This window comes from Rhea pennata, chromosome 3, assembly GCF_028389875.1.
Source record: "Rhea pennata isolate bPtePen1 chromosome 3, bPtePen1.pri, whole genome shotgun sequence".
Lineage (NCBI taxonomy): Eukaryota > Metazoa > Chordata > Aves > Rheiformes > Rheidae > Rhea > Rhea pennata.
The window spans coordinates 106,653,385-106,678,357 of NC_084665.1; positions in this window are offsets into that span (position 1 = coordinate 106,653,385).

The following is a 24,973-nucleotide window of genomic DNA, read 5'->3' on the forward strand; positions in this document are numbered from 1 at the left end:
CAGTTGTTGCGTCAGTGCATTCTTTTCATTCCATCATTATGTTCTGTGAAAGCATTGGAAATGAATTACACAAAGGAAAAAAATTCGTTTTTCTCAAGAAAGTGGAAGATGTTTCCAGAGTGATTGTGGGGTGGAGTGGGAAGAAAGCAGGGTAATCCAGGAGAAGAATGATAGGGCAGCTGTTGAGTTTGAAATTATCCACAAGCCATTTGCCATTGAAATACTCTTCCAAATAGCAGTCTTCGTGTGAAAGAAGAGATTCTCTATGCAAAGCCTACTAATTCAAGCTTTGCGAAACTAGTAAATATTGAAAACACTCTCTTCTTCTTTTTATTTCTTCAAGTACTAAAAAAATCGTGGGGCTTAGTTTTTTAAAAGTGAATCTTTGGTAAAATTCTTCTTATTATGAAACCAATGATTTTCTCACTATCAGGGTATCAGCACCTAAAAGCAATAAACAGTTTGCTGTCACAGCTACACACAGACAGTTGTATCAAGCAGAGACCAAAGATAATCCAAATATTATTCAGATTACTTTGGAAGATCTACTTAGGAAATATTTCTTCCCATAACCTGAGACCATTTTATTTTTTACAAGCGAAAAATTTTCTGTCTACTGGAGTTCAACCGGAAGCTTGGGCAAGTACCACCTTTAAGTTTTATAGTACCTCCACTGACTGCACTGGGATGTGCCATAGCCCAAATTTGTAACATGGATCAAAATCTAGCTTGGAGACAGAAAGAAGAGAGTTGGATTAAATAGTCAATTTTCAATCCTTATCAAAAGGTTAATAGTGGGGGTCTCAAGTCTCCGCAGTAGGTGTCATGATGCTTAATGATCTGGAAAGGGAGTGTGTAGTGAGAAGCCACATTTGCAGAATGCACAAAGATGCCTAAGATGGTAAAGGATGCTATACAGTTATTTTATTCAGAAGGACTTGGAGAAGTCAGATGGATGGGTAATATGATAATAGTAAAAAATCAGTGTATTCTTTCACTGATAAAAGGAAACTGTCCTTGAAAAGGAAAAACACTCTACATAAAGACTTAGTGGAATTCTAAATGAATTATCAGATAACCAAGATATTTAAGAAAATTATCTAAGTATTACTACAAACAATTTCATGTTAGCTGATGCTTGATGTATAGATATACTTAGAAAAGCAAAACTATTAGGAATGTATGAGGAATGAATTATCACTATGGATACTGAGCTAGATAAACCTTGGATGTGGTTCAACACTACAAAGTCATGTTTTAAGTAGACAAGGACTTTCAATGAGTGAGTCTAGTAGGGGAATTCAAAAAAAAAAAAAAAAAAAAAAAGGGTTTCCTTCCTTAGTGTGAGTAACACTTTCTTTAGTCTTAGCTTCACGATTCTTTAGTTCTGTTGTGAACATCTTTTCAAGAGGAAAGGCAAGGGGAATTAAATGTGTTCAAGAGGTGGAAATGTCAGGTACGAAGCTGCTGATATACTTTGAAGTAAGGTATACTTGAGCATTTTAGGGGATTGGGCCTGTAAACTGGAGAAGTGAGGCCAAACATTTTGCAGCATTAACTGAGTCATAATAATGGCTTGAAGGCATAATAAAAAAATAAACAAAAAAGCACTACCATTATAGTAATCATTTGATCCAAAACACTGCACATATTAGGGATTCAAAACAGAACAGGCAAATTTTAGCTGTAAAGATTCAATATTCATAAAAAAGAGAGAAGTCAGCAAAATAGGAACAACTTATGAGCCTCTTCTGCTCACACTGAAGTCTGCTGGTTCTTTGCTATTCAGTGTTTACTGGGAACGAGACTGGATTCCAAATATATAGTTTGTGCCAAACCATACGTACTGTGTTCTATTTCATTTTTTAAATACTATGTATAATAAAGAAATTATACCTGAGGGCAGTCAGAACTAAATAGCACAGAATAAAATATGACTTTAAAGTTTGTAGACAAATTACAAAGAAAGCAATATCTTGTGATGATATTTTTCATGTAAATACAGAGTAAAACGGTCAGTGAGAACTATTGTTCTTGCCCTTGAAATGTTTATTCTTTTTTTTTTTTTTTTTTTTTTGATTTTTAAAGTACATTTTATTTAGAAATTTCAATATGTTCCAACTCCATTCAGTGAACACTAGGAAAACCCTTGCAACTAGTTTTTGTGGTAGATAATAAACACTGTGTACTCTAGCTGATAAAGTGTTTATGAAACAACTAAGGAGACACACATTCAAACCCTACTCATGCTGTGCTTATGTAAATCACTTTCTGTCAATGAGAGATTCACTTTTTTTTTTAACCAAGAAAAATAAAATAAAATTTATGAAATGACATTTAATCCAGAACATAGGGATTTTTATTTGGTGCATTCTGTCCTGACCTGGGGGGGGGGGAAATAATATTAATTTTATGTCCCAGTTCACAGCTCATCTTTCAGATGGGAAGAATCTTTAATGGCAGAACAGGACAAAACTGCTACAACCTCTCCGCTGCAGATGAGACATGGTGCAGTAGACAGTGGCTAGTTTTAGTTGTTTTGTGATTTTCCTCAGAGCACTAATGATCTTCTGGGATCCATTACCAGCTGGACCTAAGTGTAAATCCTGTCCCAAAAACATGGATCAAAAAATGATACTTTGACTTGGCCACAGGAGGTTGGGAAAATGTGGAACTGCAGGACTTCAGTTCTGACCTCAGTGTTTCATGGGATGTGGCAGCATCCCTCTGCAGACACAGTCTTGTAGATTGAAAATCCCTCTCAATTCTTGTGAAATCTGTCATCGCTTGACCCAGACAAAAATGAGTGCCTGATTTCTTATTCTGTGGGGCCTAAGGCAGTCAGTTATGATGCCAGCTTTATCACTCACTCGTGTTTTGCTGGCTAGAAGAACTGGTGTGCCTCAACCAATTAATCCAGTGAGTCATTTGGGCTCAGATGGATATTTGACCTCTGACTGTGAAAGCACATTAGACAGGGAGCAATACTACCGATCATCAGTAAAACTGGTGTAGGGCCCAATTAGGCTCCCATTCTGCCACGTAGACTGCTAATCTAGTACAGATGCAGTGGTGAATTTCCTTTTCAAACTGAGAGATTTCAGTCCACAAGCCTCCTTCTACCATCTTGTAGCTGACGTGATATTAGCCGTCCTGAAAGGGAAAATATTTATTTTCCAGTATATATGCTCACTGCAGAAAAGTTGTCATCCCTGGCTTTTCATTCATTCATTCTGATACTTCATTGCTCATAATGAATTCCCCATCAGGCTTCGCAGCCTTCTGGGCCACCTTTTCAGGTGGGTAACAGACATCATATATTTTCAATCTTGGAATTTGAAAATGTTCTGGATGGAGATACGCGGCAGTCAGAGTGTGTTACGGGCCATCAGAGGAAGCATATAGTGCCTCACAAAGTTCAGCTATCAGCAAATCAAGGAAAAAAAAATGTGGAGAACAATTTTGCTGTGAAGAAATGATGCTGTAACAATGGCACCATTTTCCAGAATAGATCAAATCTCATGTGTTTTTAGGCTCATATCTACTGCTTTTCATGACAAAAATAAACACTCACCACTTTTTATTTCCCTTAGCCCTGCAGAGGTAACATAACTTTGAGACAGCTGGATGCTATCCCATCCTGTGCATCATCAACAGATTTGCCTGCAAAGTCCCAATAGCTACACCTGTTCAAAAGCCTTGCAGGCAAAACAATTGCACAGGTACCACTCAGGGCATAATTTAGCCCTTGAAAACTTTGTTACTGATGATGATATGTGATGCAGAAAGAACCCTACTTGGAGCTTAAGGCCCAAAATGAGTTTCAAAGAGCAGCAGGCAGGAAAAGCTCTTTTCACTCTTCAGTCGAGCTTCTCAGCTGTGGAGTGTGATACTCAAACTGAGGAAAAAGTACCTTGCTTCAAAAACTGGGCTAATTTCACTGAGAGTCTGGCAGATGAAGGCCTACTTTAAATTTCACCATGAAACTATTCAAACCCTGGTGATCACTATGTCAGCTCGACAGTTAATCTGAGTAGCAAACACATGAGCTGATGGTATGTAGGTAAATATTATGACAGAAACTTGCCAGAAGAAGGCATGGTCTATGAGCAAGTAATTTAATATAAGAGATTACTGTTTCTATAACATAAACTACGTTAAGTACTTGGTGTCAGCAGTTTCAGTATATCCGTCATTGGCAGTAGTAAGCACGCCTAGAAAATCTGACTCATAGTATGACAGGATTAAACTGGTGAAACCAGTGGGAGATAAAAATTGTTTTATAGTCTGTGTGATGGGATATGAAGTACTTAAACAGTCGTCGTCTAAGGAGCCGTCATTATTCCCGCAGTGCCATCTACTGGTAAAATATGAAAGGTACTGAAAATAATGGTAGCTTATGTGTGCATCTGTTATGGATTAATGATCTGATCATGTATTAAGACATAAAGAAAACAAATAATCATTATTATTCTAACAGCTTCTCTCATTTTTGCATAATTTTAAGTTAACTTTCAAGACTTCCATCATAGTTGAATATTTAGCACAGAGTGCCATACAGTACATGTTTTCAAAAATGAATGTATGTACTATACCTGATAAAAAAATAACTCTAGCTTAGATAAGCACAGAATAAACCTCAAGTATGTTTTCCAAATCTGTGGGCTGAATTACTCTAAATCTTTTAAAACTTCCAAAGCTTTGTTAATATCTAATTATCCTCTTAGGCTGAATAAATTAATTTGAGAAGTCTGCTTGAGATTTCGTACTATATAGTAGGGTAATTGCATCAGATACGAAGATAAATTTTCTTTCTTATTTAGAGGCACTGTCTAGCATATTTTAAGTGTCTCACACTTCAGCACTCCCTGGTTTACACACACAAAGTACTACTTTTGCTTTAACACATTGAAGAATACCTAGGCAATTTTGCAAACTGATCTAATGTTAAGAGGGCTCATGGAGTCCACTGGAGTCTCTGTAAAAGGTACAAATTTGAGGATATATTTGATTTTATTAAAAAAAAATTACATTCCAAATATTTTGAGGCTATAAATACTACACAGCCCAGGCACTGCACTTAATTAATATGTACTCAAAACTAAATAGATATTATAGATGATATTATAGAGTTTACCAGATAAAGATTTATGCTTAGGAAACACCAATAACGAATTTAAGGGCAGCCTTTATAATATCAAAGTCTTCAGAATACACTTACACTTTTTATACTGATAGTAAAGACTCACTGGTGGCATGAGGGATAAGTAACCATTTGTGCTCCACCTCACAGGCTGTAATAAGTTGGGAAAACTAATGGAAACTGTGTCCTAAGCTGTCTGGCTTTCAAAACGCTTAGTCTACTAAATTCAGAAGTCACTACAGTGCTGGCCACCACAGAAATACAGATTTTGCCACTCTCAAACAGGCTTCAAATGAGGATGTAGTTCAGATCAGTCCTCCCCTTCAAGGAACTTGTGTGGTTCTCATTTTGTTGGACCTTCTCTTGTGCTTATAATATTGACTGCTATTTAATTCTAAAGCTGTAGGAATCAAGGAAAATATTGTATCATGACTTTTTCTCTAACTTATCTCAGAATATGATTATGGTAATAGTTCCTCTAACTGGTTGCTTATCTGTGGCATCCTGCACGCTTTATTCTTATTCTAATATCTCTACATGCATGCTCAAATATATGTTGAGGCAGCACAAGCAGAAGTGCCAAAAAGACAAAGATAACTCAACATATATTTTATATGAAATGTAAATCAACATTTTCTCCTTATTTCAACAACTAGCTGAAAGTAGCATCTGGCTGAAAAAAAACTGACTGAACCGCAATCTAGGTAAAAGTAAGGTTATCCTGGCAATACGAGGACAGTGCTTGTCATTTTTACAATGCCCACTAAGATGGTCAGATACCCTCAGTGGTGATTGGCTTTAGTTTAGATTGGCACTAGATGCCCAAACAGCCCATAGAGAAGAAACTATCCACTGACTTCTGTGCCTGGCCCAAAGACAGCACAGGTTTGTGATCTTCTTTCCTGAATGCAGGTTTTTAGGAAAGATAAGAATGAAGCCTGTACTCTACGTTAAATCCTCAAAGGAAGCTTTGCAGTAAAATTTAGCACATTATACTGAGGAAAGCAGGATCGCCTAATTCTATATTCTTTAAATGTGTGAGTTTCTGCTTTTTACCTTTAGTAGACATGGCACTCAGTAGTCATATACTCTAGTATCAGTCAGTTTCAACACAGTATATCTTTTAAAACAGGGTATTTGAATGCATACACAGCAGAGATTGTTGAAAAATGTTCTTGTACTTCCCAGTCATCTTCAGAATGACTTTAGTGATTAACCAGCAATGTCTGAACAGAGCTATCACTTGTCTTTTTTATCATTAATACTTAGAAAGAGGCTTTCTATCAGTCTGCCTCCCCTCCAGATTCCTGCATCTGACCTTTACTTGTCCTCACTCCATGAGGTTCCATTATTTATTGTGACAGTATCTGTCTTTCCTTCTTCTTGACCTCACAGCCGCATATTCCTTCTCAAGTCATCTGTTCATCAAAGATGAATTGATCGCTCAGCAAACATTACTCTTTTTCTTTTTCTTTTCTCCTGCTGCATATACATGTTTAAAGCTAACGTCTGAAGAAATCTATAAGGTTCATCAGCTCAGATGGTAATATATTCCTCATTGTCAGTACCACCAAAAAAGCATATTATCTTTCCTAGATGCTTATACTTCCAATGAGTTTGATGCTGATTGAATGTATATTAAGAATAACTCCTGCTATTACTTGTGCAAGCATTTCCATTCCACCTCCCTGATTTTAGTTGTTCATTTTCTGAAATCCTCTGTTTCACATTTACATTTTTATATTCATTGCATTTTACATTGTCATTGCTAATAATTCAATAGAAAATTATTATACCTTCATTCATAATACAAGGAAAGAGAAGGAAGCTTTTTTTGCTTTATGAAACTATTCCCCTTTTCCATAAGAACATGTCTAAATAAAAAAAAATAAAGCTTCAGTAGAGTATGAAAACAGCTTCTGAACACCTCATAAAGATGGAAAGAAAGGCATGGAGAGAGGTCTTCTCCTGTGAACTTTTAAAATGACCAAAGGAGGAAGACCGAAGAGTGGTCACTAACGAATAGTCGCGAGTCATTAGGAGAGTGTTAGTTCTTTCCTTTACATCATAAAAAAAATCCTAATTCAAACAACATCTCTGACAAGTGACTTCACTATCCCTGAATACAACTTATTGTACATGCTTGTTACAAGCTTAAGCGTTCTTATTGTTCCACTACTTACCTCATTTTATACTGTCACAGATTTGAATCGACTGAACCTGATTCTCCTGTCACTTACATCAGTTGAAAGAGAGCAATGCTACTCATTCAAATTACATTAATGCAAGATTGTATATGAGCTACACAACTATGGCTGGGTTCTAGGAATGTACGCAACATGCAGTTTCTCTAAGAGGAAATTTTGAACATTCTTCTTTTCTGTAAAGAACTCTCATAGTTACATAGAAAACAAGTTCCAGTTCCTGGAGATACTCTGTCCACTATGGGAAATGGCTTTGTGAGACATGGAAGGCAGAAAGGCATCTGTGTGAGTCCCTTAATCAGGAGGGGCAGGTGGAACTGGAGACAACAGAAAGTTCTGTTTGGAAAGTGCAGATCTCACTGGGAAGACAACAGCTTCTATTTTTGCAACTTGACTAAGCTTTCTTTTTTAATTTATACAGATGTTATACAGATATATTTTATTATACATATGCTCTGATCTTAGACCATCATGGTCTCCTGTGCTTAGGATCAGACCTTCTGTATAATAAGGGAAAAGCTAGGACTGAACCCGTTTTTCTCTACAGTGTTAGAGATTTATCAAAGGGTACATCACAAGCTCAGTCCTTATAGAAATTTTTGATCCTAAGGAAAAAGGTACATGTAGGTTGCACTGAGAGAAGGAAAAGAGTTAAGTTCAAGCTTAAAACTTCTGAGTGAGCATGCTATCCCTCCTAAGTTGTTTTGGTGCAAAGAGGAGCAAATGAACTTAGAACACCTTCAGCAGCTGTTTAAACTAACCTGTTTGACCTTACAATAGGAGTCACTTTGTTAATATAGATCTAAGACAGTTTAAGGAGCTATTATTTATTGGATGTACCAGTTCTCAGCCAAGACAGATAGTGCTTAATTCTGTGATTGCTTCAAGCCAACACTGGTGCAGTTAGACTGCTTAGATTAACCCACAGTGGTTTAAGCAGACCTGTTTGATTTTGTATTATAGTAGAGGATGAGCACTCAGGAAATCTCATCAGTGACAAAGTGATAAATAGCAACTCACAGCGGTAACGGCTATACCTAACTCAGAGGGTTCTTCCCATCCAGGGTAAAGGTGAAATGATTAATTTCTCTGCTGGCAATATCAGTTGCACCCTAACTCTCTGCATGATGATCTATCTAACATAGAGATAGAAACTCATGGCTTAAGCCTGTGTGACTACATAACTATGTAACTTTGGCAGAGAATAGGAATGATTGCTAAATCTTCTGTTATCTAGAAAGCTTTTCCCAACACCTGATTTGTTAGCTAGCATGATTTGGACTGAAAAGCAAAGGAAAAAAGAAGATTGACCAGCCCAGGGTCTGAAACTTACAGCTGTGCTAAACACATACCAAAATAAATCTTCGCTGTGTCCAAATTCTTCTCTCAGTGATACCTGTGCAATGTTATTTAGGACAATAAGTTCCGGCCAGTATGAAGAAAAGCAACATGTATTGCCCATATTCTTCTATTTTAGAAATGTATGGCAACAGCCAGAAAGAAAGAGCAGACTGGATTTCACATCCTTGACTAACTTTGCAGGATTTGCTGTTGGGGTCACTCAGCTTTTACATGCAAACTGAGTAAATTTGATATGGAAGTTGTTGTGACACAATGAATATGGAACAGTGTCATTGCTCAAAGAAGGAATGCTTTAAGCTTTGACTCACAACAGCCTTTTTACTCACTTCTGTATTTACAAATTCTGCCATATGAAAGGTCACAGAACTGTGAGGCAGGGCAGTGCACGAGGGAAAGGGACAGAGCTCCTTTGGTTTAGCTTTGACCTAAATCAAGCTGACAAGTCAACCAGCCTTTTTAATTCTGTCATATTTCTGAGCAAAGGCTTTCACACTCTCAGGCAATTTTCAGAAATCAGTAGACAATGACTATCTACCAGGACCTAAGGCTTAGATCTGTGCATTCATCATCATTTATACCCTCAGATATGCTCATTGGTACCCCTTCATTCATTTACTGGCCTGCTATTACTAAATTCCACAGAGAGGTGCTAATTCTGCTTGTTTTAAAACCAGTGAAAACCCCACTATTTATTCTATTGACAAAATGATTCAGTTTTAAGAATTAAATGGCCACTATTATCATAGTTTTAATTCACTTTTACCCTAACACTTTTTCAGGAAGAGAAATGTAGTTATTCCCAATTACAGATTATTTGTAGATGTAGAGATTCTCAAGATCTAGTTTCAGCGGAAGTCAGACACCTAAATTCCTCTAAGGAAAAATGTATTTTCATCTGACTTGTCTATGTTCAATTGGAAGACTGAGATGGAGCCAGCACTGAGCTCAGCTCTTACAAATCCAGAATCAGTATCTTTATATCAGAGCGTCGTTCATTAGAAAGTATCAATATTCACTCTATTGCTGAGCTTAGGGGTTTGCTGAATTCCAGATGGCATTTTAGAAATAGAAGTGATCCTGTTAAGAAACTACTATCTTAAATGTCCCCAGCTACAGTTATCATAACATTATAGCTTGTAACTTTTTGAGATTTACTGCATTCATGTACACTTTTTTCCTGCAAGTTGTTTAAATTTTTCATTTTGCTTACCAGAACATTCATTAAAAAATATAGACAGTTCTTCTGGTAAGTCACCATCTTTGGTTTGATAGGTATACCACAGAGGTTCATAGTTTGCGCTCAAAAATTTTTGTGAAGCCAGCTTGGGGTTTGAGGATAAGAAAACCATGAAATATACATGTAGAAAGGAAGATTTTAAAGCAGTACAAAATTTGTATGTGAAATCCCCAGTTGGTAAAGTGTCTAAACTGGATACAAAATAATTCAGAGGAAGTGGAAATAAAAAAAAAGAGAGCGAGAGAGAGAGAGAGAAGGGAAGAATATTGAAGACCTCAAAATCTTCTTGCAGGTGGGCTTCAGAGGTTCATAAATCAATTATAAAAATGTACCTCAGGCTGAAACTTGGCATTTAACTGCCTGGATTTGGATCTTTGGATCAGGACTTGTTTATTTGTTTTTAAACACAGACATGAGAAAATATTGCTTGGTTTTAAATTAGATGAGTAAGGTTGAACACATTCATTTAAGCTTTTTTTTTTCTTTTTTGTACATCTACAGCTCATCTCTCAAAATGAGACTTTTAAGTCAATAATTTAAGAATAAGAAAAACGCATCTTTGTAGGAATTGTTCTTGGGTCAATATCTACTTTTCAAGAAGTGCTAAAATATTTATATTTGCATCGTGAGACATAATATTTTATTCATGGAGTAAAACACCATTTAAATAACATTAAAATTATTTTTGCCTACTCACTGAGTATACATTTAACACCTTTGACAGAAGCTTCAGTTCCCTCAATATCCATTTTACTACTGTTCCCTGTCCACCATCCACCAGCTGAAACTGTGCACAGTGGCAGCTTTGAAGTTCCTAATGAAATTTAAAAACAGATAGAAACATGATCTTCACATAGAGACAACGATTTGAGAATATCAGCAGAACCCATTTTGTCTCATTGGCTGCTAGAACCTATTAAGTAGTATTAAAAAATAGTCATTGCAAATTATAAGAGACTTCCCCAAAGCCAAAAAAAGAAGTGGAAGCTGTACACAATCTGGAAGGGGCAGCAAATGTGCATTTTACTATACGTAAGACAGTGATTCTCAGTAGCAGGCAGGAGCCATCTACGTGTAGGCAGGTCATGCCTGCAAGACAGCATGACTGGGAAACCTCTCACTGCCCTTCTGGGAAATAAGCACATCTAGGTGCCTCTGTGAAGTGCTTGTGCACTGATCCACACAGCATGGGGTATAAACAGAAGGAATCAAAGATCCGTGTGCACTTGTGAGACTATGATCTCGCTTGATTACAGAGATGCAGTGGGATAGCTTGCATGACTGAAATGTTGCTGTGGACGAATACAGGTTCTTTAGGAAGGACAGGCCAGGAAGGCAAGGGGGAGGAGTTGTCCTTTATGTGAGAGAGCAGGAGGAATGTGTGGAGCTCTGCCTTGGGGTGGATGATGAGCCAATTGATAGTCTATGGATAAGGATTAAGGGGCAGACCAATATGGGTGCCATTGCTGTGGGTGCTTGCTATAGGCTACCTGATCAGGATGAAGAAAGAGATGAGGCTTTCTACAGATAGCTGGAAGTAGCCTCATGTTCATTGGCCCTGGTTCTCATGGGGATCTTCTTGTAAGAATCCTATGGGATAGGGTCCTACAGGAAAAGAGGGTCCAAGAAAGCCAGTTGATATTCAAGAACAGTCCATCCCAAAGAGCAGGAAGTTGAGTGAAGGTGACAGGAGACTTGCATGGATGAACAAGGAGCTCCTGACTAAACTTAAAGAGGTAGTACACAGTAGATGGAAGTAGGGACAGGTAACCCAAAAGGAGTATAAGGATACCATCCAAGTCTGAAGGCATGGGGCTAGAAAGTTCAAAGCCTATCTGGAGTTTAATTGGTGAGGGATGTCAAGATGAATAAGAGCTTCTTTAAGCACATCAGTAGCAAGTAAGAAAATTAGTAGACATGTGGGCCTGCTGATGAATGGGGCAGTTTGACAAAGGAAATCAAAAAGTCAGAAATACTGAATGCCTTCTTCACCTCAGTCTTTACTGGTAAGACTGGCTCTCAGAAATCCCAGGCCCCTGAGACAAAAGGGAAAGTCTGGACGAAGACTTTCCCTCGGTTGAGGAGGACCAGGTTAGAGATCGTGTAGGCAAACTACACATACACAAGTCCATGGGCCCTGATGGCATGCATCCATGAGCACTGATGGAGCTGGCTGATGTCATTGCAAGGCCAGTCTTGATTATCTTTGAAGGGTCATGGAGATTAGGAGAGGTGCTTGAGGACTGGAAGGAAGCAGATGTCACTCCAATCTTCAAAAAGGGCAAGAAGGAGGATTCAGGGAACTGAACCTCACCAAGATCTCTGGGAAGCTAATCCTGGTCCCATTTCCAGGCACATGAAAGAAGGTGATCAGGAGTAGTCAGCATGGATCCACCAAGGGAAATCATGTTTGACTAACCTGATAGCCATCTACAATGGATTGACTGGCTTAAGGGGAAAGCAGTGAATTTTGTCTTCTTTGACTTCCATAAGGCTTCAGCACAGTTTCCCATTAACATCCACATAGCCAAACTGATGAATTATAGGCTAGATGAGTAGACAGTGAGGTGGACTGAGAACTGTCTGAATGGCAGAGCTCAGAGGGTTGTGACCAGTGGCGTGAAGTCTAGCTGTAGGCCAGTAACTAGCATATCCCAAAGTCAATATTGGGTCCAATACTGTTTAACATTTTCATTAATGATCTGAATGATGGGACAGAGTGCACCCTCAGCAAGTTTGGAGGTGATACAAAATGGGAAGAAATGGCCCCAAAATAGTGGTTTGCATGGGACAGAAACTAAATGCTGCTATAAGAGAAATCAACAAAAAGTAGCAAGATGACATACCTCCCAACAGTACCTTGAGCACAAGACTGTTTCCCACCATTCAAATAATGTATCTGCAGACGGAAAAAAGACATCATAAGATTTATGCTACTTATTCTAAAAATTGTGGACTTTTACATATGTCTTCATTGGTGATGAGAAGCCTAGTAAAGCACATACATACACTAAGCCTGAGCCTCACTTTTGGCTTCAAGCTGACACTTTTATCAGAGTATCCTGCTCTTATACAGTGCCCAAATTTAGCAGCAGTGCTGTGGTAGGCTCGCTTGTGCACAAAGCTCTCTTCTGTTCGAACAGAAGAGAGGCATCAATGGGGTAAAGTAATAAGATGATTTATTATTAGCATATTTTCCACAGCAGTAGCTTCACCCTAGCACATGACCCATTGCTCCTCCTTAAGTATGTGTAACATGTCCTGTGGGCAAATGCCGACTTTGGGCACATGTTTTATATGCCAAGACTGTAGAAGGTTTCCATCCAGTCTGCCTTATTTGTCTCTTCCACTCATGACAAGTAACACGTCTTCAGCACCCTCAGAGGACACTTAGGAAATCTGACATTAATGGAGAGAGAGAAATTTTCCTGCCTACATTAAAAATCTTGTTTCCAGGGCCCCCAGGGTTTCCACTTGTGCTAGGGCTCTCATCAGCTCATTTGTTGACAGCAACAGTTAGGTTTCTTTGAAAATGCCAGCTGTAGAAACTTAGATGCCTTAGGGAGCTTAGACATCTAGGGAGGTTAGTGCCAGCTCCGAATATGTTACTGTTGCCTACCTGGTGCACTTCGGTGGCTATTTGCTTGTTCAAGTGTTGAAATCACTTTTAAAAGCCTGGCCAGAGGCTCTTAGTGTTCAATATACAAACAAGCAGATTAAAAGACTGTCACTACTGAACTGATATTCACAGCAGGGCTTCCATGTATGCAGCTAATAAATAAGTAATGACAATAGAATAATTTCTGTTCTGCATTTGATTCACTAATGCTGCTCTGCAATATTGCTTCCAGAAAGACAAAAGAGAGAGAGAGAGAGAGAGAGAATGAATTGGATTTTTGTTGAATTTTTTCTAGCCCTAGGGACAAATTTTGGCAGAGGCAAAAATAAAATCCTCATTCCAGTCCTTGCTTATTTGGACAGCTGTGTTACCTGAACAGAACTACATATCTAAACAGGATTATTTGAACATGCACTTCATACATTTAAAAGCAGGCAACTTAGAGAAGGAATACAAAAATATCATATAAATTGTCTTAAAATCCAATGTAATTTTCCCTTATCAGCTGCACCCACGCCAAATGTTGTCCAGCTTCATGTCCTTTGGAGCAGTTAATGGTGCAAAGAAAACAGGGACTGTCAGTAATTTCCTTAAGCTCTTTCTTCTGTCCTGCTCCTTCTCGCAAAAAAAAAAAAAAAAAAAAAAAAAAAAAAAGGAGATAAGGGGAGGGGCAGATGAGAGTGTGAAGGATGAGAGAATGAGAGCTGTTGATTCAGATATGGTCCCTCAGAAAGTATTTATCAGTTATTGCAACTTGGGGCAGCTCTTATGCTTTGACCTGCCTTTGAGTCATTCAGACAATGCAAGTCCCCTAGTTAGCTTCACAAGGCTCATCCTTTTTGCTGTAGCCAGTACAAAGTAGGTGCTCCATAGCATTGAAACCATTAACTCTGAATAATTAAATTAGACTATTAAAATTCAGGGACAGCACCACTTGTTGCTCCAGGGACATGGAGCAACAGACTACTTAGATGTCATAAGTATGGATGGAATAAAACTTCCGCATCCCAAAGCAGGAGATATCTGCTAATCTTATTCTAAACTACAGCTTCAAAGGTCAAAAAAAATCTTAAGGGAAATATAGCAGGGCATATGGCTTGTATCCCATGACAAAGAAAATCTGAAATGTACTGAAGAACTCCAAATTCATAAAAAAACCCAAGTTAAATAGCCTTAAGAATGGGATGAATGAAGAATAAAAGACTCTAACAGTAAACTTCTAAACATAAGTTTAAAAAAAAGGGGGGAAAAGCCAAAGTTTAAATGATAGTGGCTTCTAGAGGATGCCAAGCATTTAAGAAGGTCATTAAAGATTACCCAGGCAAAGGGAGAATGTGAGCAAACTGGGAAAAGAAAAAAAAAAAAAAAAAAAAAAAAAAAAAAAAAAAAGCCAACTTCAACAGTACTGAGGCAATCAAAGAACAAAATAACAGACCTCTTAGAACAGTTCTTAGTTCAAAATAAATTGGCACACTGCAAAAGCAAATGCAAGCAGAACACAGCCTTGTTTTCACATTTCCTTTTCCCCAGATCTGCAAAACTGAGCAAATACAGACAGCAAGGAAGTAAAGGGACAATTGCTCACCCCTTAGTGATTTTCTCTTTCTTTTCTGTTCTGTCTTTACAATTTCTCCAAAAGCAAGAGCTTTTGCATCCTTCTTGCATCCTTGCCTATGTTTTACTGGAGAAAAAGATGAATGAAAAAGGCAAGGTGAGGCAAAAATGGGGGGGGGGGGAGGGAAAAGGGAAAGAGAAAGAGAAAGGAAGGCGAGGCAAGGAAAAAGTACGTAATATTATATAGAAAGACCTTAAGTAAAATCATACATTAAAAGATCTTCCAGTTCTGTGGATACCACTTTTTCTTTTTTAAAGCAAACTCCAAGGACAAAGAAAGATAACATTTTTAATAGCCATGCACCCACTTTTCTCATTTTCTGTGTCCACCTCCTCCGTTTTTCCTCCTTTTCCTTTATCTACTCCTTTCTTAAATGCTCTTTCTCTATGGATCTCAACATATGATTCCATCACACATGGACTGCATCATAATTTTTGCACAATCAGCTCAGCTAAATCTGGTTGCCTCTAGTTCTTACGTGCGTACAGAATAGTCTTCAAACTTTCCTTACTGCTCTTCAGCATCTTGCAAGCGCAAGTTCTTATACTTCTTTTCCTTATCCTTCTAACAAGTAGCAATTACAGGGTGTAACAGAATAGAAGCTAGCTTGTGCCAGGTAACAAAAGGCCCATACATGCTACCGTGCAGAACTTCCTAGCAGACAACAAACATTACAAATTTAGAAATGAAATCAACCAAAAGGAAAAATTCTCTTAATATCACCAAAAGGAGCATGTCAAAAACAAACCTGCAAACTGGGATATGGGCCAGAAATGAAGTGAGCAAAATGAATGCATCAGAAAATAGGTTTAATTGATGAACAAACTGTAGGAGTATGAGCCATTATAATCATTTTAGAAGGGGGAGGGGAATTTATAATCCAGCAATAGCTTCAGGGAAATGGACGGGTGAAACAGAGCAAACATTCCTGGGATTCTCTGAGAGGTTGTTGCACAATTAAGATTTCATAACCATATATTTAAGAGGCGTCCTTGAGAAAGAAAAGACTAAAGAGAAAGAGGATATGTAAATATCCTATAGAGATTTATATATTGTTTTCTATTTTCACATTAGGGAGTTTGTGATGAAATGTTCAGGCAGTGCAGTATGGCATTTTATATGTTAGATTTAGGGTCCTTTTTATGTCCCTTGTCTCATGTCTCTTTTCTCTGGTCATCTGCTTTTTTCCTTTAGTTTGCACTTCTGCCCTCATTTAAAATGTCTGTCATAACGAGGCAATAGCGCCTCTTCTACAATGTGACTATGATCTTGTGACAAAAAAAGTAGTTAAAAGCAGCACCTGAAACAACCCAACAGGGGAACAATTTTGCTGGATCTTTGAGGGGTCAGTAATTCCCTGTCTGTCTTTAGCACTGAGATAAAAATTGCATCCTCTGTCTCCTCTGTTTGATATTTGTTCTTTCATATTCTCATTGTATATTCAGTTTTTTTTTTCTTTAAGGAAGTAGAGTAGTGACAAATGAAATTATATGGAATAGTAGTCCAGCTCAACTGTTTTTTCTCCTTTTTCCTGAGGTAAAGGAAACCCTGGCCATCTTCACTATGACACAAAAGGTTTGTGAAACACTGGGATTTATTTTATTCTCTCCTTAAGGAAAAGCAAAGAAGGAATTTAAAATGTTAAAGTGAAAAGCTTAATTTGTAGTTTACCTTTCCAACTCTTTACTATTCTTTTAATCTTAAAAGTTAAAAAGATTTTCAGCAATGTCTATTTGCCATGAGCTAACTAGGCTTCGTTCGTTATAGCCTCACTCAAAGAAATGCGACTCTCCGTCTAATTGGAGTCTCAGTGACATTCTGGCTAATATCAGGGCACATTCGTATTAGACACAGCCAAATATCGCTACCAATGCTTTCATTTTCACTGATATTCAGTCATTCAGTCTAACATATTTTTCCCGTGTTTATGCTCATTTTATGGGTGTATTACCTTTTAATAATCTATATTCTAGATAAAAAATAAAAATAAAAAGAGCAGTAATAGACTAAAGAATAGGATTTGTATTTATCCTCACCTAGCTGAGAACTTAATCACTACATGGTACTTGCTTGTTTTCTCTCTCTTACCATTTAACTCCCGTTTTCTTGGCTATTCAGATTAAATAGTATGGGCAGTATGCAAGTCCTCCTATGCAATAGCATAGTAACTAAGGACGACTGTAAGAATTAGAAAATATTTATTGAAAGCAATGTTTAATGAGCCATTAGCTACGATTTCAAATGAAACAGCTCTTTCTGCCTGATTCAGTATTGTCTCTAAGCATTTGGGAGTGTCTGCTAAGCTGCTAGCCTTCAGGAAATAAGTGCAGTTGAGGTTCTTCTTCACCTTACAACTGACGAAATAATTTGGTATCTATAGACCCATAGGAAAATTTAGACACATCAGTCCAAAACTTAGGAATTATGTTTTGCAGCTAATGGAACACATTTCTAGATTGTTTGTCTAGGTTCAAATATTTAACTTCTAAATTCTCCCACTGGGTTCCAAATTAGCATTTATGCCCTTCTACGTCATGTTGTTAAGTGGTATGTAAGAAAGGCTTGTAGCAGCAGGAACAATAACATGTATATTGCACTCAAAGCAAGAGCTCTAAGGACCATCCTTTTTCATCAGCTCTCTTGCATATAACACTGCACCTGTGTAATCTATTCAGTCAAATAATAACAGTATGAGCATACTGCAAAAGTCACTTTACCTGTTTTGAAAACTGAAGTACCTCCAGTTTTCTTCCATGAACAAATATGTATGTGTGTATGTATATGTATATGTATATGTATATTCACTTATTTTATTGGTGGTTATAAAGCGCCAGTTTGAAGTGACTCATGGAGGCTGCTTAACTACTAGAGGCAGGGACCACCTTTTATTTGGTGTCCATACAGCATCACACAGTTGAGTGCCGCTCAGTCACTGGAGCTCAGTAATGCTATGGTTATATAATAAACAGTAATAACAGGATTATCTGCCAAACACAAAACTAGTGCTTTGAAAGAACTCCAGAACATGTATAAAGTATTCTTAAAGCATTGATTTGTTGAGTCAGACTCATTTTGAGAAATAGCAGTCTATAAAAGGCAGCAAGTGCAGTTTTCAACCCCATCAGTGGTGGCTGGATGGCAGAGGGAGTGAAAGCAGTAAAGATTTCCATTTTCAGTACTACTAAACTGGAACAGAGTCATCAAAGAACTCAAACTCTTGAAGGAACATTCTCACCTGTGAGAATTAAGCTGTCAGTTTCAGGCATCATTCACGATCCAAGAGGGATATAAGCACAAAAAGCCTACTCCTGCAAAAAATAACTCAGATGAATAGTATTTCTCAATAAGAAGGTAATCTTTTCTTTTTCTTTCTTTTTAATTCTTCTTCACTGATATCCTACTACAGCTAACAAATAGCTACCAGTTTATAGAGATTATGCTTATAATTTTTACAGAAAGGATCCTGCATTCATATTTAACAAGTTACTTTAAAAGTAGTTTACTTTGAGTTTCATGGGGATAGATCTGCATGGTGCTCCCTTTGCTCCTGATTTCTGCAGTAGATAGCAATCCCTACAATAGAACGTGTGTTTTACAGTATTCCTTGCTAATTGTTGTAATATTTTAAAAATTAGTTTACTGATAATCATGCAGCAGTTGTATATTAAAAATGCATTCTGTTCTGAGATATATTATTAGTAGTCATGTTCACCAATTCAAACAGGGAACATTTCTCATGGTGATAAAGCAGGGTGCACACCTTCAAAATTGATCCTGCTTTGCATAATTCTATCTTCTAGCTAGTCTTCTAAGAGAATAAAAATGGAAATCAAAGGACGAATGGAGGCCAGATTCTTTATCATGTGCCACGCTTTTATCAGAATCATTTGGGAGAAAGAAGTACTACAATTCAATGGAATTTAAACTTTACAAAAATGAGCAAATTTTTTTATGAAAAAAAGCAACAAAATATTGCAGTGATAACCAGACATTCTGAATTTGTGGAAGTTTTTGACAGTAACTAATGGAAGAAAGAGAGGTAAACAGCAACCATTAAGAGGAGTTATTCCTGTATGTATAAAGGAGTGAATGGGGGGTGTCATCTCATTTCTAAAAACTCCTGATTCCATGAACTGGAGAAAAATGCAACTGTGTAACAAGTACTCAGAGTTTCAAATGAAAATGTCAGTCTTTATATAGCTTATATTTATTATCTGCACTTTTGTTGTTCTGTTAAATCTTTAGGTTTAATCATCTTTTATCACAGTTCACATTAAAATACTTTGTAAAACTAAGGGTCTTTTGAAGTTCATCATTACCAGAATGTGAATGGGGAAGCTAAGAAAACTGGAGGTGATGGAGGGGCAAATCCAACAGCATTATTCTTCTACTTAATCAGGGGCTACAGAGAAGATGAGTCAGATTCTTCTCAGAGCTGCACAGCAAAAGGACAAGTCAAAATGGTCATGGTTTGGAAGAAAGGAAAATTCTAATAAGGCATAAGGAAGAAATTCTTCAGACTGAGAGAAGTCAAGTGCTGAACAATATTGCTTTGAAATTAGCCCTGCTTTGTCCACAGGATGTTCCTATATGACCTCCAGATGTCTATCTTCCTTTTCTATGAGTCTGTGAATAATCCCAGATGACACAAATATTTTATTTTCTAGTATTTCCTGGGTTTGTTTGTTTACAATGAGATTTTAGAGTCAGGAAAAAAAAATTAATATCTGGTTGTTCTTTCACCACAAACCCTTACTATATCACAGAGAGAAAAGTGGAGAAATCTTAGATAGCTTGAAAGTTAAGAATTGAGTTAGTAGAAAAATTTTAGTCGTGAGACTGATAAGCTCTATACCATTGATAAATCTATACCACTGTTATGCATCTCTATATGGCCCTCTAGCCCAGATAACCAAAGAAAAAGCATTTTTGTCATCAATCCTCAAATGATTTAGTTTAATATATCCTTATACAAATGTTTGTTAGGATTGAATGCTAGGATGGAACTAAGGTCCTTCTAAACCAGAAGAGTTTCTCAGTCAATTGATAAACAAGTGATTAGGACAGGATTTCTTCTACTTATTTAAGTAATTGAAAGGCCATGTATTGGGCATTACGGGAGAGGAAGACTCTACTCATTTTGACTGAGAAATTTAGCCTTGCCCATGGGATCTTTCAAAACCTGCCAAGTTTATATTAATTGACTGTGTGTTAAAGCCACTGGAATATACTCATATGGTCACCGCGTTAGCCAATGTAAATCCACATTGTGGCACTGATACAGATTCTTACACTGATTTTCATTGGGAAGCAATGCAGAGCACTCAGTAGTGAATATAGTGAATTCAATAGCAAATTTTATACTGCCTATAGGGTTCTTAATTGTCTTATCAAATTCTAAATAAAGGAAACAGCCGTTAAAATAATAGTTCTATTCAATCTTTCTAAAAGCATTGACTGATTCAAAATGTGTCTAGGTTCAATAAGTAGACGCTGATGATTAAGTACCCATATTTAATTATTCATGTTCACCTCCTATCTGAAGTACACAATCAACCTTTTTCCTACTTCTGAAAGCCTTCTGCTTTTATTAGCTATTGTATCATGATCTGAAAGAAGATTCGGATTCTCAGTGGACTACCAGTGGAGGGAAGAGCAGTGATGGTGCCACAGCATTCCCATGCAGCTATCACATTCAGAGCTCTTAAACTCTCTGCAGTTTTAATGATGCTGTTTGTATTTAGTTAGTTTTCCTTAACGTATCTTTCAGTCATTGTTATTTTTAAGTTTCTTCTCAAACATCACTGTAGCACAATTTAAGATTGTATATCAAGGTGCTGATTGCCATGTCTATGCAAATATAACATACTCTTCTTTTCTTGAACTACAGGATCCTATAGCAGGTACCCATTTTAAGTAGATTTTATTATATATCCCATGGTAGAGAATGAAATAACATATTTCCTGCAAAAACTCTAACTAGTATTGCTGTGGCATTTCAACATCGAGCTTTTGATCTTTCTGAATATCATCTCTATAGTTACGGGATGTGTGGATCCCCCTTTCATCATCACCTATGTAACAGCAGTGCTATAAAAGCTAGTGCAGTCTGCAGACTGGTAAAGCTTTGCAAAGAGGAAACTGCTAAATTCCTAAATTCTTCACCCCCCCCCCCAGCCTCCTGGCTAGCTATAGAGAATATAGAAAATCAGAAAGCATATAGAAAATCCTGGTATCAGAATTTTTTGTTGTTAGTGTGGTGTCTTTCTGCTCCTGAAAAATAGAAATATGCCCAGAGGAAAGACAGCATGAACTACAGAACTTGGTAGAAATAATTAGTTTTTGAGACCAAATTCAGGTATTAGAGAGAGAAACAGGGAACAATGCTACTGCATAAGCTGTTATTTGGTCAGGGCTGAGAAAGCAGGAGGAACTGGAGGAACCAGGATAAGTGGGGCAGTCTGGGTGATTAAGTTAATTAACTCAGTTGTTCCCTTTTAGTGACACTAATTCTGCACATGCAGATGTAAATGGCTGGATAGAACTCTGTGTTAATAGGAATTTCTGGTAATCTTTTTTTCTTCCTCAAAGGTTATAGGAAGCATACACCAAGATCGTCATACTTAAAAAGTCCTTTCAAAAAAAATGTGTAAAAAATTATGAGGCCAGATTTTGAACCCTTAAACTGATAGTCAGAAAGATTTGCATCCTATCCAGCTTACTATCACCCATATTTCAGCTCAGAACTTCTTCAAATAGTTATTGTCTCCAATGTTCTTTTTGTCTTAACTAGAAATTAATTGATATTAGTGAGAAAGGGTTCTGTCATTGCCATTGGAAAAGTACCTGGTCAGCTTCTCAACATACACATGCCTACAGCTAGAAACTAAAATCCCAGGGCTGCGGCTACAAAAACATAATGGCAAAAATAGATTATTTTTATTAATGAACCACAGATATATATTGTTATTTATAAACAAACAAAAAACTTCCCAATTGCAAAGTTTTTACATTAATGACATCTCAAATAATGCAATTCTGATCTAAATTTTTAGCATCAATAAATGGGAAATAACTACCACTGGGTAGGGCAGGATTGCTGATAAACTCTTCTTAAAAGTCAAAAATGTAAAGATACAATTTTACAAGCTATTTTTCTGGCAAAAAAATGATTGCTCTATCCAGAACCTAAAAAAGAAAGTAAAATATGTCAGTGTCATGGGAAACCTTAAGAATCATTGGCTAATATTAAAATATTTTCAGATCTCTTTAGGATTATTAGGACTTTTTCATTATTTAGATAACTGAGAATTAATTTGTGTATATCAAAACTTCTCTCTTTTGGACATATCGCACTGAAAGTATCCAATCCAACAAAACACTTCACATTTCCCATTGCCATTAAAGTAAATCGAAATTGAGTCCTCTGAAGACTGGACACAAACACTAGTCAGATCATTTGCTTTCCCATTTACCTTCAAAATTCATTGCAATCAGGATTCTCCTCTCCTCTTGAGATGACAATTTCTAATTTAAAATCTGATTATCATCTCATTAATTTTAGCCTGTAACTTAGCCTTAGAAAAATTCTTACATAGTTCTTCATTTTTGTGAAATTAGAAGGATGGAGGAAGTTATATTAAATTGGGGGCTAGGGTTTTTTATCATTTGTTGCAGTCTTTTTAGTTTTCATCTTTTCCCTTTTTTGCCTCCCACCATTATGCATCATTTTCTTCTGTGCCTACCTTTTCAGACTGCAATTTCTAGAGGGATAACATTTTCATCTCTGAAAATTATTCACGCACCCACATACAGGCACATACACACACACACACACACACACCGAGTAAATAATGTCAATAAAATGTGAATTCCTATAACCTCAATCCTCTCTCTTCCTAACTCTACCCTTCAAACTTATAATTGTTGTCAGACTGTAGGTTAGACAGTGAATTAAACTCTTGCTTATTATAAATGGTCTTATTTCATATGAACACTACTAGTAAAAGAAACTGAATTAGTAGAGTTGCATTCACTTTTTTCCTAATATTAGCCTTAGTTCATTGTCTATCAAGGCTTTAAAAACATCTCTGCAAGTGTGGTGTTATTTAAACTCCTAAATTAGAAGAGAAAGAGAGCAGGATAAACAGCATATTGCCTGAGGTGAGAGCTATTGCTATAGATTAAAGGAATTAGAAAACTCATCTCTCCCTGAAAGAGTAATCGAGCAAGTGCCTCTGCAGTAAAGTGTTAGCATAAAAGAGCCAGTTTGGAGAAAGTGCGGAGATGCTATTCTAGGGCAGCTCAGCAGCCCGAGAGGTGCTGCATCGCTTTGAGCTGCCTGGGATTTCGCACAGCCAGCCAGTATGCCTTCCCTTTTCCATAGCACCCAGCAAGAGCACAAGCGTGATTATCTTACCTTTTGCTAATGCAGCCAGAAGCACCACAGGGACCCAGCTGTCAGGAAGGGGAAAACCACACTGTCTCCAGCTTTGCGCTTGGGGTCTTATTTTCCTAGAATGAAAGAAAACATGTAGGTGGGACAAGACCTCTGGAGGTCCCTAGCCCAACCACTTGCTCAGAGCAGGACCAAGAGAGGTCAGTTGCTCAGAGCAGTGTCCAGCACAGATTTTAATATCTCTGAGAACAGAAACTCCATATTTCTGGGCAATCTTTGCTGGTGTTTGACCAGCTCCATGAGTAAAAAGTTTCCTAAACTCTAGTTAAGATTTTTCATGACTAAGTCGTGTTTACTGCCTCAGCTCGTCACTGCACACTATTGAAGATGGTCTGACTCGACCTCTCTGTATCCCTCTCCCAGTTAGACAGTTAAAGCAATAATAAGATCTTTTCCTCCTAAGGCTGATCAAACTCAGTTTTCTCAGCCTTTCCTCGTGTGTTTTGGCCCTGACCATTTTTATGCACAATGCCTTGCAGAAAGTCAAAAAGATACAGGTGTCTTTGTCCCTACCATTTGTGTGGCTCACATTAAACTCTGCTACAGCTGCACATCCTGAAGTTATAATCCTCCCTGTAACAGCTTATCTCAGGAGAAGAGAGTAAAATAAAGAGACACTTGGCAAAAACTGAGTTGCTATTACATTTTCTACAGTATCACTGCATAAGGAGATTGTATATCATAAACTGCACTGCCTTTACTGTATTTCTTCATTATGAATATCAACATTTCTTCATTTTTGCATATTTAGTATAGTAATGTAATTATTATTACCAAAAATATATTTTCACATATATAGTCTTATTAATTATAAAGAAAACCAGTAGCATCAAAGAAAAGCAAATGAGAAAGGTTATTTAACTTGCAATATTTGATTAGCAAAATGTTAGGCTCTAGTGATCAATTATAAATTATAACTGTTTGTGATCAGTGTCTTGTAGAGTATCTTACACTATAGCATAATAGGTTTTTTTTTACCTGCTGCTTTATATATAAAGAAGTAAAGTTATACTGTATAATAGAGAAAGGTTTATTCTACCATTCTATTAATTAGATAATTAGATATTATTATAGTTGATTTTGAGCATGAATAATAATTTAACAAATTGTGAATTGGGTGATGGCAGCTTGAACATTTAATAGAGCAATCTGTATGTGAGAAGAAACTCCTGAAACCACCAGAGATACAGAATACCTTAACATGGTGCAGCTTATAAGGACATCTCCTCTGGCAGTCCTTGTTTCCAGTGTACATTTGCTGCTGAAGCAAAGCTATTCTCATCCCAAACCCAGTAAAAGACATCTTCACTGCTTCCTGTTTGAAAAACAAAATTG